This window comes from Cryptomeria japonica, chromosome 5 (genome assembly GCF_030272615.1).
Source record: "Cryptomeria japonica chromosome 5, Sugi_1.0, whole genome shotgun sequence".
NCBI lineage: Eukaryota > Viridiplantae > Streptophyta > Pinopsida > Cupressales > Cupressaceae > Cryptomeria > Cryptomeria japonica.
Genome location: NC_081409.1, coordinates 226,339,596 through 226,356,971, shown reverse-complemented (window position 1 = coordinate 226,356,971; position 17,376 = coordinate 226,339,596). Strand labels below are relative to the sequence as shown.

Genomic DNA, 17,376 nt, shown 5'->3' with positions numbered 1-17,376 from the left:
CAAGCTGTTAAACTTCTTCCGAGGTACCAGGCTCTGATACCAATTGTTGGGATCCAAAAACACTGACAGGGGGGAGTGAATCAAAGTTATGTCGGTATGAATAGATTTTATCTTTCTAGACCATTCATATATAAACCGATAAACAAACAAACATATAACAAGAAGTAAATAAACCATCCACTTAAATGAATGCCATAACACATAGGATTTTTACATGGAAAACCTCCATGAGGAAAAAACACGGTGGGATTTGTGACCCACAATATCAGTTCACTGGCGATATGAAAATATATTACATATATTAGGGGCCTGCACTTGCAGGAAGGCACACTGCCTAGAGCATACTGCTCATCACTATAGAACCTCACTGACTACAAGCTTTCTGCTAAAGTAGGTTACTGAAAATGAACGCAAGAATGCATCTACTATGCCTAATAGAGTTTTGGTTCTGGCTCTTCTTTATACCAGTTCATAAACTCTGAACTGCTACTGGTATCTCTTCTCCTCCAAGAATGCTTTCCAAGATGTCTATAAATCATTGCATGATATAATACTCGCATACAAAATTATCTTCATACATATATTTTTCATCATACAGTTCTTCTATATTCTCCTATATCCTCACATATCATATGGGTAAGTGCACCAAGTTGTGGTACCAAAAAGGTGCCACTTCTTACTTTTTCATAAAAATGCGTCATTGGCATGAAAAGGTCATCCAAACCTATGGGTAGGATGCCCAAGGAAAATCCAACCCAAAGGGTTGGTATTCTCCCAAGAAAACCATTTGGCAAGTGCCAAATATGGTGCTCGCCAAATGAAAAAATTTGAATTCTCACATTTGGTGCTCGTCAAATGCAAAATTTTGAATTTTCACATTTGGCGTGCGCCAAATTTGGCACTCACCAAATGCAAAATTTGAATTTTTACATTTGGTGCATGCCAAATTTGGGGCTTGCCAAATGTGAAAAGTCAACTTTTTGCATTTGGCAAGCGCCAAATTTGGCGTGCACCAAATGTTCTACATTGTCCAATGTGAAGTTTTTGTGAGTGTGTGGATTTTTCAATTTTGGTACAAGTTAAATCCACCCCTGAAGGAGAACATATACATGAAATATAAAATTTAAGTATATCTGTATAGGACTTATAATGTAGATTCTAGTTTTTAGAGGATCATATTAAATTTTAGACTTAGTCAAATTTCAATAATTGAGATGTCAAATTTCAGTAATCATCATGATCCCATTAGCATTATCTAGCTATGTATCTCACTCTCTTTATCTTCCCCAAACTCTAGACATATCTCTCTCCCTCTCTTGTCTCTCTCGCTTCTTTATCCTTGACTCTCTCGCTCTCTCTTCTCTCTCACTCCCTTATTATTTCTCTCCCCTCCCACTTGTTTCTCTTGGTCACTACCTATCCCTTGTATCCTCTCTCTTTCCCCATATCTAGGATTGTCCCTCCCTCACTATTCACCTCACTGTATCTCCCTCCCTATATTATTACTTACCTTTCTCTCCCCCTATAGGTTTCTCACTTATCTAATTGTCCACCCTCTAGTTCTTTGCCTCCCTCTCCACCTTTCTCTCCCTTCTCCTTACCTCTATCTATTTATGAACTCTCTCCCTTTCTTCTCTCTCTCCCTCTCCAAACCTTTCTATCTCCTCATTCTCTAGGTCTCACAATCCCTCCATGTCTACCTCTCTATCTATCTCCTCTTACTCATCTCTTTGCTCTTATATCTTTTATATTCTCCCTCCCTCCCCTCCCCAGGTATCTACCTTCCTTTCTTCCTCTCTTCTCTCTATCTCCCTCTCTCACTCTCTCGTCTTCTCTCTTTCTCTCTTATTCTCTATCTACATTGTCTAGGTCATTACCTCTCCATCCCACCCTATCTCCCCTCTCTATGTTTCACCCTCCCTTCCTCTCCACCTATCTACCTCGACATATAGGTCTCGTTAACCACCTCTCTTTATCCCCCTCTATCTATCTCACTCCTCTCTGGCCATCTAGGTCTATCACCTATCTATATACCCCCTCTATAGTTCTATGTGTCCCTCTCTACCTCTATCTCCCTCCTCCTTAACCCTATCCCTTTATGAACTCCCTCCTCCTTAATCCCATCCCTTTATGAACTCCCTCCTTTTCTCTTCCTCCCCTAACCTCTTTATCTCCTCCTTCCATAGGTCTCTCACTCCCTCCATGTCTACCTCTCGATCCATCCCCTCTTACTCCTCTCTTTGTTCTTCTATCTCTTCTCTTCTCCCTCCCTCCCTTCTCTAGGTCTCTCCCTTCATTTATTCCCCTCTCCCTCTCTACCTCCCCATCCATACATACCCCCATATAAATCTCACTCCCCCACTTTTTTATTCTCTCTTCCTCTTTTATTCTTTCTCTCTACATTCTAGGTCATCAACTCTCTCTCACCTCTCTAGGTTTACCACTTCCTTCTTCTCCACCTATCTACCTATGCATCATGTCTCATTACTAACCTCTCTCTCCCCCCCTCTATCTATCTCATTCCTCTCTCTTTTTATCTAGGTCTCTCATCTCTCTTTCCCAATATAGTTCTCTCACCTATCTATTTGTTCACTCTCTAGTTATCTACCTCTCTCTTCCCTATATCTCCCTCCCCCTTTACCCCTATTTATTTTTGAACTCTCTCCTCCTGTTCTCACTTCCCCCCACCTCTACATCATCTCCTTCCCTAGGTCTTATAGTATCTCCATGTCTACCTCTCCCTCAATCCCCTCATACTCTTCTGTCTCTTTATTCTTTCATCTCTCCTCTTATTCATCCCCCCCATTTATAGGCATCTCCATTATTTTCTATCCCTCTCCCTCTCTATATCCCTCTCCCTCCTTATCCCCATCTCTCTCTCCCTTCCCTACTATTTATTATTCTCTCTTTACCATCTACATAATCATATTTCCATCACACCCTCTCTAACCCTCTCTAGGTTTTTCCCTCTCCACCTCTCTACATCTCCATCCATATCTCATTACCAACCTCTTTCTATCCCCCTCCATCTATCTCAACCCTCTCTCTCTCTCTCACCCTATCTAGGTCTCTCACGTCTCTCTCCCCCTCTACGTATATTATATCTCTATATAACCCATCTGTGTATGTGTAGGAGCATGGTGGGCTATATAACCCCTTAGGAAACCATTACTATCTATCTTAGGAGCCATATGAGCTCTTAGGACAACATATGGTGTCATTACAAGTCATATCATGTCCTAAGGGGTCATATGGTGTCACTACGGGTCATATGGTGTCTTAAGGGGTCATATGGTGTTCTATTACCCCTTAGGATACCATATGGTCCCTTAGAACACCATATGAGCCCTAACTACACCATATGGTGTCCTAAGGGGTCATATGGTGTCCTAAGGGGTCATTTGGTTTTTTATGACCCCTAAGGACATCATATGACTTGTTAGGACACCATATGACCCCTAATGACACCATATGACCCCTAACAACACCATATGACCCCTAACAACACCATATAGTGTCCTAAGGGGTCATATGGTATTCTATGACCCCTTATGACACCATATGCCCCATAATGACACCATATGGTGTCATTAGGGGTCATATGGTGCCTAAGGGGTCACATGGTGTCGTTAGGGGTCATATGATGTCCTAAGGGGTCATATGGTGCCCAAATGGGTCATAGAATACCATATGACCCCTTAAGACACCATATGATCCCTAATGACACCATATGACCCCTTAGGACACCATATGACCCCTAACGACACTATATTGTGTCTTGAGGGGTCATATGGTGTTACAAGTGGTCATGTCATGTACTAGGATGTTAAAAGGGGTCATATGGTGTCCTAGGGGGTCATAGAACACCAAATGATCCCTCAGGACACCATATGACCTCTTAAGATACCATATCATGTTGTTAGGGGTCATATGGTGTCCTAAGGAGTCAGATGGTGTCCTAAGGGGTCATGTGATATTCTATGACCCATTAGGATGCCATATGACCCCTTAGGATACCTTATGACACCATATGGTGTCGTTAGGGGTCATATGGTGTCCTAAGGGGTCATACAGTATCATAAGGGATCATATGGTGTTCTATGGCCCCTTAGGACACCATATGACCCCTAAGACCACCATATGGTGTCCATAGGGGTCATATGGTGTCGTTAAGGGTCATATGGTGTCATTAGGGGTCATATTGTGACCTAAGGGGTCATATGATGTTCTATGACCCCTTAGGACACCATATGACCCCTAAAAACACCATATGGTGTCCTAAGGGGTCATATGGTGTCCTAGGAGGTCATATAGTGTCCTTAGGAGTCATGTGGTGTTCTATAAGCTATTGAGACACCATATGAACCCTTAGGATATGTCATATGGTGTCCTAAGGGGCCATATAGTGTCCTAAGGGGTCATATAGTATTCTATGACCCCTTAGGACACCATATAACCCCCAACATCACCATATGGTGTCCTAAGGGGTCATATGATTTCCTAAGGGGTCATATGGTGTTTTAAGGGATCATATGGTATTTTATGACCCCTTAGGACACCATATGATCCCATAAACCATATAGTTCCTAATGCCACCATATAGTGTCCTAAGAGGTCATATGGTGTTCTATGACCCCTTGGGACACCATATGACCCCTAATGACAACATATGGTGTCCTAAGGGGTCATATGGTGTTCTATGACCCCTTGGGATGCCATCTGACCCCTTGGGACATGATATGACCCCATATGACACCATATGACCCCTCACAACACCATATTGTGTCCTAAGGGGTCATATGGTGTCCTAAGGGGTCATAGAACACCATATGACTCCTTAGGACACCATATGACCCCTAACGATGTTAGATGGCCACTTAAGACACCATATGATCCCTTAGGACACCATATGGTATCATGAGGGGTCATATGGTTTTGTATGGGGTCAAATGGTGTCCTAAGGGGACATAGAACACCATATAACCCCTTAGGACACCATATGGTGTCATTAGGGGTCATGGTGTCCTAAGGGGTCATTGAACACCATATGACCCCTTAGGACACTATATGGTGGTCTTAGGGGACATATGGTGTCCTAAGGGGTCATAGAACACCATATGACCCCTTATGAAACCATATGACCCCTGAAGACACCATATGACCCCTAACGACACCATATCCTAAGGGGTCATATGACATCCTAATGGGTCATAGAATACCATATGACTGCTTAGGACACCATATGACCCCTAATGACACCATATGACCCCTAACAACACCATATGGTGTCCTAACGGGTCATATGGTGTCCTGAGGGGTCATATGGTGTTCTTTCATGCCCTAGGACAATATATAACCCATTTTAACATCCTAGTACATGGCATGACCACTTGTAACACATTTCACCTTGACTCAACTTGGAACAAGTGTTTGTATGCAAAGATAGATGATACCTAGTTATGGCATAAAAGGTTTTGTCATGTAAATTTTGATAATCTGATCAAAATAAGTAAGAAGCACTGAGTAAGAGGTCTACCGAGTCTTGAAAAACCTAAGAATGCTATGTACCGAGGATGCCAGATGGGTAAGATGACAAGATCAAGCTTTACAATTAAATCTTACACTTCTAAGGGAATTTTAGATCTTGTGCACATTGATCTTTATGGTCATATGAAAGTTCAAAGTTATTATGGTGATAAATATTTCATATTATTTGTGGATGACTATTCAAGGATGATGTTAGTAATGTTTTTAAAAGATAAATCAAAATATTTTCAAATGTTTAAATGGTACAAGGCAAGAGTTGAAAATGAAATAGGAAGACAACTAAAATGTCTTAGATCAGATAGAGGAGGAGAGTTTACATTTGATGAATTCAACTTATTCTACAATGATCATGGTATTAAAAGACAAGTCTCTGCACCGAGAACTCCACAGTAGAATGGAATAGCTAAGAGAAGAAATAGATCTATTGTGGATTGTGCTAGAACACTGATGATTGAAAAGAAAGTGCCACAAACATTTTGGAGAGAAGCAATAAGCACAACAGTTTACACCCTGAATTGAGTACAATTGAAGAAAGGTACTTTGAAGACACCATATGAAATCTGCTATGATAAGAAACCTAATGTAAATTATTTTAAAATCTTTGGAAGTAGATGCTATGTTCACAAAGATGATAGAAATGGAAAGTTTGATCAAAAGAGTGAAGAAGGAACATTTCTAGGTTATTCTTCTAGAAGTAAAGCATTTAAATGTCTGATCAAATCATCTAACAAAATAGTAGAAATTGCAAATGTGAAAATTGATGAATTTGCAGAAATAATGATGAAGGAAATTCCAAGGAACTAGAAGACTATGATGAATTTGTCTATGCTCAACTGACAAGTCTTACCGAGAAGACTGTTGAAGAAAATGAAGAGAATATCCAGTTACCGAGTGATGAAGAAGATCATACAGAGCCTACAGAGCTTGTATTAGCCAAGTATGTCAGAAGACATCATGCACTAAGTCAGATTATAGGAGATAAGGATGATCCAGTGATGACAAGGAACAAACTGAGATAGAACACATGTCTGGTATCTAAATTTGAACCGAGAATAGTGAAAGAGGCATTTAACAGTGAATATTGGATAAATGCTATGACAAAAAAGATTGATCAAATCAAGAAGAATGACACATGGACACTAATCCCAAGACCGAAGGACAAAAATGTAATCGCTACAAAGTGGATTTTCAGAAACAAGCTAAATGAAAAAGGAGAGGTCATTCGAAACAAAGCAAGACTAGTTTGCAAAGGTTATGCTCAAGAAGAAGGAATTGATTATGGTGAAACTTTTGCACCTATTGCTAGACTTGAAGAAGTAAGAACATTGTTGGCATATGCTACTTTCAAAAACTTCAAGGTATATCAAATGGATGTCAAATCTGCATTTCTGAATGGAATATTAGAAGAAGAAGTTTTTATTGAACAACCTGAAAGATTTGTTGAAGACAATAATAAAGATCAAGTATGTAAATTGAACAAAGCTTTATATGGTTTGAAGCAAGCACCAACAGTATGGTATGAAAGATTGCACTCTTATTTGATTAAGATTGGTTTTATAAGGACAAGTGAGAACAACAAAATGTACATGAAGAATGATGAAAATGGAATACCGATCTTAGCCATATTTGTTGATGATATTATATTTTGTGGAAATGACTCTCTATGCAAGAACTTTGGAAATGAAATGAACAAAGAATTTGAGATGTCATTAATCGGTGAGATAAAATATTTTATAGGTTTACAAATACTGCAAATGAAAAATGAGATTTTCATTACTCAATCCAAGTACATAAAGGAAATCTTGAAGAAATTTGGAATGGAGGATTCAAAACCAGTAAGTACTCCTATGACTACCAACTGTAAATTATCAAAAAATGATGAATCTACATCTGTTGATGAGACACTTTACTGATCCATGATTGGAAAGATACAATATGTTGTTCATAGCAGACCAGACATAGCACATACAGTAGGTATAGATGCAAGATTTTCTGCAGATCCTAAGGAAACACATATGACAGCAATCAAAATAATTTTTAGATACTTGAAAGGCACTGAAGATTATGACTTAGTATATCAGAAAGGAAATGATTTTGATTTAAAAGTTTATACTGATGTTGATTGGGCAGGCAACATTGATGATAGAAAAAGTACAAGTGGAGGAGCTTTCTTTTTAGGAGAAAGACTAGTGAGTTGGCTTAGCAAGAAACAAGGATGTGTTTCACAGTCAACAATAGAAGTTGAATACGTTGCTGCAACATTGAATTGTACCAACATTGCATGGATCAAACAACAGTTGGAAGGTATAAATGAGAAAGTTACCAAGCCAATAACTATATTCTGTGACAATACTAGTGCCATTAACATTTCAGAGAATCATGTTATGCACTCTAAGACAAATCACATCTCTATCAAATATCATTATCTTAGAGAAGAAGCTCAAGAGAAGAAAGTGGTATTGGAGTATGTTAGCACAAAGAAACAAATAGCAAGTATCTTCACCAAACCACTACCAAGGGACACTTTCGAATATCTTAGAAGTAAGTTAGGGGTTCTACCCCTATCTTCTACTCACTAACCGAGTTCAATGAAAGCATCAATCCGATTACTCTATCAAATATCTTTTAGGAGATGCTAACTTACACACTTTAGGATGTTTTCTAAAGGTGTGCAGGAAATATTACAAGAAACAATACAGGATACCATATAGGGAACAAGAATTGAAGACAAAATGCTCTGACCAAGACTGAATTGACACATTACAGTAGGAATTCACTTCATACAAGAAGAAATTATGTTTTAAGTTCTTTACTTTTTGGCATTGTTGTCAAAGGGGGAGATAACTGAGAAAGGGGAGAAAGACAAAAGATTGGAAAGAAGACTAAAAAAAGAGGAGAAGTCTAAATGTATGGGGGAGAAGTCTGATGATAGCAAGAGAGCATTTCAGCATTTTAGAATCACAGCAATCCGAATCTTTTAAGGTCAAATCAATTGGTTTTGCCATCAATGCCAAAGGGGGAGATTGTTAACATTTGGCATTATAACAGACAATGGAAGATTGTTGGCATTTCAATAAGGATATTGAGAAGGTTGTTGATGATTATGGATATAACTGATTAAGGATGTTTACTGTCTTGATATTATTATTTTGTCATTGATGTCAAGAAATTAATTTTCTAATTCAGTATGATGTTGCCATATCTTGAGAAGTATGATTTGCAGAGTATAAAGATGTTGGTAAAAGACACAGAAAGATTATGATGAATAAGGGGATGAATAAGGTATTCAATGGGCAAATATTACCAAGTCAGACAATGATGAGATCATGATGTTTAGATTGTTTTAACATCATACATATGTTGTAAATTGTAAGGTTAATACTATACTATGTTACCAAGCAAAAAACCTAGTCGGTAAACCCTAAGGTTATCACTATCGGTTAATGAAGGCAGAATGTCTACCTAGTGAAGTTTAGTATTTACCGAGTTGTAACCGAGTTATAACTGAGCTATAATAGAATACATTAAATGGTTACATGCATTATTTAATGAAGGGAGATGATGAGCTAGAACTGATTGAATGATTGGTATGTCATAAATAAAGTTTGTTAAGAATATATGGCAATGGAAGATCGACAGGAAGATCTACAGTTTAGATTGAACCACAATACCCTAGCACAAGTTCCAAGAAATGTATGCAAGTTCCAAGGCAGGGTAAAACATTTTTCAAATCGAAGGATACATTGAACCTGGTCAAGCATGAAGATCTGATGGTTATGATTGATCATGGGAAATATGATCAAGGAGATTAAGTGGTTAGCTAATTGTTTATAAATAGGGAACTGTTGATAAACAATGTATGTGGGCAAATGTATGCACGCGGATGCTACATAGTGATTACCGAGCACAGAAGCTTGAAGACCTATTTCAATAATAGAGTATAGAAGCCCAACAGATGGACCAGATTAGTTCTATGTCTAGATTGTATTGAGAAAATAAGAATCTACTTTAGCATTTTAGATGTGAAGTTGCAGATAGATTTTTATTACTATTATTTTGTGAAAGTGACAGAAAATCTCTTAACTGAGTGGACTTAACAGTCTTATTTGTAAAACACTCTAGCAAGGTGACATTCTGATTGAGTGTTTGAAATCCTTTAACAAGGTCACTTCTAACAAGGTGAAGATCCTAACAGATCTGAGGGAAATCCCTTAACTGGGTCACATCTAGCAATGTGTTTGTAATCTTTAACAGGATTTTCTTTTAACCAAGCATACTCTGGAAGAGTATATTTCTTAGTGGGTCCAAAATCCCACATTGGTTTTTCACTATTTGGGTCTCTACGTTAAATCTGGTGTTATGAGGTTTATGATGTTTATATGCATTTGAGTTTGTATGTTTAGCAATTTTGGTTATATTACTGAAGTATATGTTACCGAGGTTGAATCTGATGTTTTCATGGAAGATTAAGTTTGTATGATTCACCCTCCCCCCTCTCATCTTGTTGGCTATTGGATCTGTACTTATATTAAGTATTAGAACTATCAGAAATAATATCAGACCAATTGAATATCAAATAATAATAAAATGAAACTCCCTCAATTGATCCAAATAAGCTTCCATCGCTCTTCTCCAGATTGTGTGATAGGTAGTTCTCAGGTGTTGCACTAGGATTCCTACATATGGTAGACATAATTATTTCGAAGACCATGATTCTATCTTGAATTGATGAATTCATCTAGTATTTATATATTTTCAGGTGAGATGGGGTGAGTTTTGGAACTGAAGTGTTGATTGATAGATCACTGATTTTGATTGATCTGTTAAGTGGATTGATTGATCTATTAACATGATAGATTGATTTGTTGGCTCAATTGATTGTATAGTTGACTCAATTGATTGACTAGTGGACTGAATTGATTGAGTAGATGATTGAATAGATGGACTAATTAGAAAAGGTGATTGAGAGTGAAAAGGGGAGATTGGAGAGTTAACGAAGTTAACTGATTAGTTAACTAATTTGATCAATCAGTCCTGATTTTCAACATGCATTGTAGGATTTTGAATTGAAATTCAATTTCATATTTATTTGGATTTGAATTTGGATTTTTGAATGATGAAATACACATGAGATTTATTGAAATGGGATGAAATTCAAATTTGGTTAAATCCAAATTTGGGAAATTGGAATTAGATGAAATTAGGTTGAAATTTGAATCTGGGAAATTGGAGGAATAAAATAATTAATTAAATAATTTAAATGAAATTACTTAATCATTAGAAATAGAATTAATTAAATAATAAAGATTATTTAAATAAGGAATTAATCATAATTAATTAAATAAATAATATTTAATTAATAATTGAATGAGGGTTAAATGATTAATCGATAGAGAAATAAAAATTGAAATATTAGTGATGTTGATAGTGATGATTGAGTTAGTTTAAATAATTACTTAATGAAATAAGATGGATAATTAGTGATAATCAATGAGACATTTTTAGGTGTCTACATTTGCCCCTCTTTGACACAATGTCAAGATGACATTCTTTTAAAGAAAACAAAAAATTCTACCCTACTATGCCCCGCTGACACTTTAGGATGTAAATATGCCCCCTTGGAAAAAGTGGTTGAAAAATTATGAAATTGAGACCATTTTTTTGATACCATGCTAGTGAGAAATCAGGTCAAGTTTCATGCAATTTCGAGTCCGTTTTATCTACCTACAAGTGCTTTAAAGGTGAGGGGGACCACAACCGTTGTAGTGGTAAAAACACTAATTTTGAGCTATAAATAGTGATTTAGCCCTTTCATTTTCTCATTTTCATTCTATTAAGTTCTTGGAGTTCCTTTTGATTTTCAAGCTTTCTTGCAACTTTGTGAGCATCATGGTTGACTTCTGAGCATGATTTCACTTATCCAATTGAGTCTAATTAAACTAGAGACCACCCAAGACTAGAGGCATGGTACGTATTCTGAAAAAATTGCTCGTTTTTGCCTGTTTGTGCTAAATTTTCTAATTTTTGCTCAAATTCAAAAATTAGGTTATTCACATTTGTGTATCAAATTATGTACATTTGTTCTTATTAATTCACAATTGTGTTAAATGATGTGCATCTATTAAGATAGTTCACATTTGTTGTTATTTGTTTGCATTTGCTCCAAATAATTCGCATTTGCCATTAATAATATGCATTTGTCATAAGTGGTTCACATTTGTTGTTATTGATGCACATTTGTCATAACTAATTTGTATTTGTTGATTATGTTGGTTTTTAAACATGTGTGATTGAATTTTGTCATGTGAATACTTGTTGGACTTCTTCATGTTCTGAACTTGCAGGTGAATTATCATATGTTGATATATAGATAGAGGAGGCCTGATGGTCTTGATCTCTGATCCCAATTGAGTGCCGAGGAGGTTTATTTGGACTGACATGTTGTTTTGTATCGCGTATTGCACTTGCCCGAGGTTAGGACCAATAGGACCATGATCATAGCATTGGTTGAGCTCTGGCTTTCAAAGACTTTTTCATTCTATTTACTTACTAGAGAGGCATCTATAAATTTGGAGGATGTATGACACATCTTTTTTTTGGCATAATAGTAGAAAGAAAGATCATTGGCATTTCAATAAGGATATTGAGAAGGTTGTTGAAGATTATTGATATAACTGAAGAAGGATGATTATTGTCTTAATAATATTATTTTTTCATTGTTGTCAAGAAATTGATTTTCTGATTGAGTATGATGTTGCCATATCTTGAGAAGTATGTTTTGATGAGTATTAAGAGGTCGGTAAGTGACACAGAAAGAATATGATAATAAAGGGGAGAATTGAGTTATTCAATGGGCAACTGTTATCGAGTTAGACAATAATGAGATCATGTTGTTTTGATGTCCTAAATATGTTGTTGACTTTAAGTTTAATACTATACTATGTCACCGAGCAAAGGAATCTAGTCGGTAAACCCTAAGGTTATCGATATCGGTTAAAGAAGGCAGAATGTCTATCGAGTAAAATTCAATGTTAACCGAGTAACAACCGAGTTATAACAGATCACATTGGATGGATACAAGCATTATTTAATGAAGGACAATGATGAGCTGGAGTTGATTAAATGATTGTTATGCCGCACATGAAGCTTGTTAAGGATCTATGGCGATGGAAAATCAAGAGGAAGATCTACAGCTTAGATTGAACTGCAATACCTAGCACAAGTTCCAAGAAAGGATTGCAAGTCCCAAGGCAAGGTAAAACATTTCAGATCGAAGGACACATTGAATCTGGTCAAGTTTGAAGATTTGATGGCTAAGATTGATCATGGGAAATGTGATCAAGGAGATTAAGTGGTTAGAATTGTTTATAAATAAGGAATTGTTGATGAACAATGCATGTGGGCAAGTGTAAGCACAGGGATGGTACATAGTGATTACCGAGCACAGAAGCTTGAAGATCTGATTGAAGAACAGATTGAGAAGCCCAACAAGCCCAAAAAGGGACAAGATGAGTCTTATGACAATTTTCTTTTAAGCAAATAGAATTTGCTTTAGCATTTCAGATGTGAAGTTGTAGATATATTTTATTAATGTTGCTTATTTTGTAAGTGACAGAAAATCTCTTAAACAAGTGGACTTAACAGTCTTATTTGTAAATCCTCTAGCAAGGTAACATTCTAAATGAGTGCTTGAAATCCTTTGACAAGCTCACTTCTAACAAAGTGCAAGATCCTAACAGATCTAAGGGAAATCCCTTAACCGGGTCACATCTAGCAATGTGTTTGTAATCTTTAACAAGATTTTCTTTTAACCGAGCATACTCTAGAAGAGTATATTTCTTAGTGGGTCCGAAATTCCACAGTGGTTTTTCCCTATTTGGGTTTCCACATTAAATTTGGTGTTATATGTGTTGATATGTTATATGTTCATGAGTTCTAGTGTTTTATAGTTTTAACTATATTTTGTAGTATATGCTACTGAGGTTGAGTCTATTGAATATATTGAAGATTAAGTTTGTATGATTCACCTCCCCCTCTCATCTTATTATCTTGGAACTTTATAAAGAGCTCTACATAAGTGACGAGATAGAAAAAGAAAATTGTGAATTTTTTGATATATATGAAAAAGTCAGAGCATTTTTTCGAATGAAATGTGCATTAGGAAAGAATGGTCGACGAAATCCGAATAAAAAACTAAGTCTTGATATACCCGAGAATGAAATTTTTTCATTACCGCACGATGTATTGGCTGCTGTGGATTACCTCATCAAAGTGCGATTTGGAACGGGTACACCTGATGATATAGATCACCTACAAAATCGATATATTCGTTCTGTAGCAGATTTATTACAAGAGCAGTTACGATTCGCCCTAATTGATTTCAGAGAAGCAATTGAAAAAACTATATTATCTGCATCAACCAATCCTAAAAAGAGAATAACTAATAAATTGGAAACGTTAATTCCATTAACGGAAACTTTTCAAGATTTTTTTGGTTTACACCCTTTATCACAATTTTTGGATCAAACTAATCCATTGGTAGAAATAGTTCATAGTCGAAAAGTGAGCTCTTTGGGCCCTAGAGGATTGACAAGTCGAACGTCTACTTTTCGTACACGGGATATTCATCCTAGTCATTATGGATGTATTTGTCCGATTACGACATCCGAAGGAATAAATGTTGGGCTTATTGGATCGTTATCTATTTATGCAATGCTTGGTCATTACGGCTCTTTACAAAGTCCATTCTATAGGCTATCTGAGAGATCGAACGAAGAACAAATGGTTTATCTATTACCGGGAGAAGATGAATACTACCGGATAGCTACAGGAAATTCTCTGGCATTAAATCAAGGGGTTCCAGAGGAACAATTTACTCCAGCTCGATTTCAACAAGAATTTTTATTTTTTGCATGGGACCAAATTCATTTCAGAAGTATTTTTCCTTCCCAATATTTTTCCGTTGGAGTTTGCCTTATTTCTTTTATCGAGCATAATGATGCGAATCATGCTTTAATGGGTTCTAATATGCAGCGTCAAGTAGTTCCACTTGTTCAACCTGAGAAGTGTATTGTCGGAACTGGATTGGAGGGTCAAGCAGCTCTAGATTCAGGAAGTGTAGCTATAGCTAAGCAAGGGGGAAAAATAAAGTATATTGATGGTGAAAATATCACCATAACTTCATCTGTTGCTCGAAACAATATAGAAACATAATTGATTCTATATCAACATTCTAATAGCGATACTTGTATGCATCAAAAACCCCGAGTTCGCCAAGGGGAGTATGTAAAGAGGGGACAAATTATAGCAGACAGTGCAGCTACAGCAGGGGGAGAACTTTCTTTGGGAAAAAACATCTTAGTGGCCTATATGCCATGGGAAGGATACAATTTTGAAGATGCAATACTTATTAGTGAACGTCTGGTATAGGAGTCAATAGTTATCGGCCTCCGCAAAAGAAAGAAAAAAGAGGAAATATAAAACAAATAATGAAGCATAGAATGCATTATAAACACATGATTATTACACTAAAACCAGGTTATTCTATTCCACTTTTTCCTTCAAAAAAATTTATTTAATTTCAAACATGAACACCCGTTCGTACAACACTTTTACTTCGGGCACACGTGATAAATCTCTATCAAGTTTTGATGGAAAAGTAAAATCTCATCCACAAAAGAAATTGACTTCCGGCTAGCATCATTGTGGGAAAGGCCGTAATAATAGTGGAATTATTACCATACGACATAGAGGAGGAGGTTACAAGCGTCTGTATCATCAAATTGATTTTCGACGGAGTGAGAAAAACAACATATTGGGAAAAATTGTAACAATAGAAAGTGATCCTAATAGAAGTGCATATATCTGTCTTGTGCACTACAGAGATGGTCAAAAGACATATATTTTGCATCCGAGGGGGATTATGATTGGAGATACTATTCTGTCCGGTCCAAGAGCTCCCATATCAATGGGAAATGCCCTACCTTTGAGTGCGGTTTGAATTATTAATTTACGTGATCAAAAATAACCGATTGGGTTTACAGCAAAACCTTAAAATCTATCACTGATCCAACTAAGATAGTTTGATGGGATCAACCCCAAAGGGAAACTAAGGATAAAGAGCAGTGGGTGATTGAGTTCAATAGTTTCTAGAATTATTGACTCCAGAGATATGATAATATGGAGAAGACTTAATTGTCTGAAGCAGAAACAACTAAGGTAAAGGAACCCTTGTTACGAAGAGAAAGACAAGTAACTCACATTTGATTTGATGGTCAAAGGCAGATTCAAAGCTGAACAGTGAAAATATTTTTATTTTTTCAAAAAGAAAATTTCTATTTCAAATGCCTCCTACGTTATCCGAGAGATGCGAAAGCATTAACGTAATTTGATAAAGTCATTCATTTTGAATGCTACATGAAAAAAGAACATAAGCCAGATGATGGAATAAAAAAACCTAGGATGTACAGAATAAGGACATAAGGAATTTAAAGTATCCCCTTCATTTGAAATTTATCTATAAAATAGATATATGTGTATATATATATATTATATAGATATATATATTGAGTATATAAATATTTATTCACATCCAGAAAGCTATATGCCCTGAGAGAGGCTTGTACAGTTTGGGAAGGGATTTTTACAAATTAAAGGTCTACTTCAACCAATATACCTTTAGGCATGACTATACATAATGTCGAAGTACAAGTCAGAAAAGGCGGACAATTAGCTAGAGCAGCGGGTGCTGTGGCAGAATTGATCGCAAAAGAAGGTCGATTGACCACATTAAGATTACCATCTGGGGAGGTTCGTTTAATATCTGAGAACTGCTTAGCAACAATTGGACAAGTAGGCAACGTTAAATGGAAAAATAGAACTTTAAGTAAAGCTGGGTCAAAACGTTGGCTGGGTAAACGTCCTGAAGTAAGAGGAGTAGTTATGAATGCTGTGGATCATCCTCATGGGGGTGGTGAAGGAAGAGCTCCAATTGGCAGAAAAAAACCCCTGACCCCTTGGGGCTATAGCGCACTTGGAAAAAAGAGTCGGAAAAGAAATAAATATAGTGATGTTTCAATCCTTCGTCGACGTAAGTAAGAATAGTTGTAAATCCATTTTTTTTTCTATCAATAAAAAGAAAGGTAATTAACCATGGCACGTTCACTAAGAAAAAATACTTTTGTATCTAATGATTTGTTGAGTAAAATAGATAATCTAAATATGAATAAAGAGAAGAAGATAATAGTAACCTGGTCCCGGAGATCTACCATTGTACCCGCAATGATCGGTCATACCATTGCTGTTCATAATGGAAAGTCACATTTACCCATTTTTATATCAAATTGTATGATAAACCACAAATTAGGAGAATTTGTACCTACTTCCATTTTCCAGAGACATGCGAAAAAGGATAAAAAATCAAAAAATGAAAAAAAAAAATAAATAAATAAAAGAGAGAAACGAGAAAAAAGTATCGTTGTAAATAGTATACATTAATTCATTGTGGAGGATGAAGATGAAATTTATAAATAGGGCTTCGACTAGAAAAATACGAGCTGTAGCTAAACATGTACGTATGTCTTCTAATAAAGCACGTAGAGTAGCTCATCAACTTCGTGGTTGTACCTATATGGAGGCACTTTCGATACTGAATTGGATGCCTCATAGAGCATGTTATCCCATATTAAAAGTACTTCGTTCTGCAGCCGCAAATGCATATCACAATATGGGTATAGATAAGGGCTTTTTATTTGTCCTTATGGCTGAAGTGAATGAAGGTCCTATTTTCAAAAGATTTCGACCTAGAGCTCGGGGACGCGGTTATCCAAT

The 17,376-nt window shown here is 36.5% G+C and overlaps 2 pseudogenes across 1 annotated transcript; both read left to right on the top strand.

The window, feature by feature from the left end:
• Nucleotides 1-10,311: 10,311 nt before the first annotated feature.
• LOC131031046 (DNA-directed RNA polymerase subunit beta-like) lies at nucleotides 10,312-14,976 on the top strand (annotated as a pseudogene).
• A 142-nt stretch (nucleotides 14,977-15,118) lies between these two features.
• Nucleotides 15,119-17,288, top strand: LOC131031047 (large ribosomal subunit protein uL2c-like; annotated as a pseudogene). Its single transcript, XR_009372575.1, has 2 exons — nucleotides 15,119-15,539; nucleotides 16,217-17,288. The product of XR_009372575.1 is annotated as a large ribosomal subunit protein uL2c-like (transcript).
• The last annotated feature ends 88 nt before the right edge of the window (nucleotides 17,289-17,376 follow it).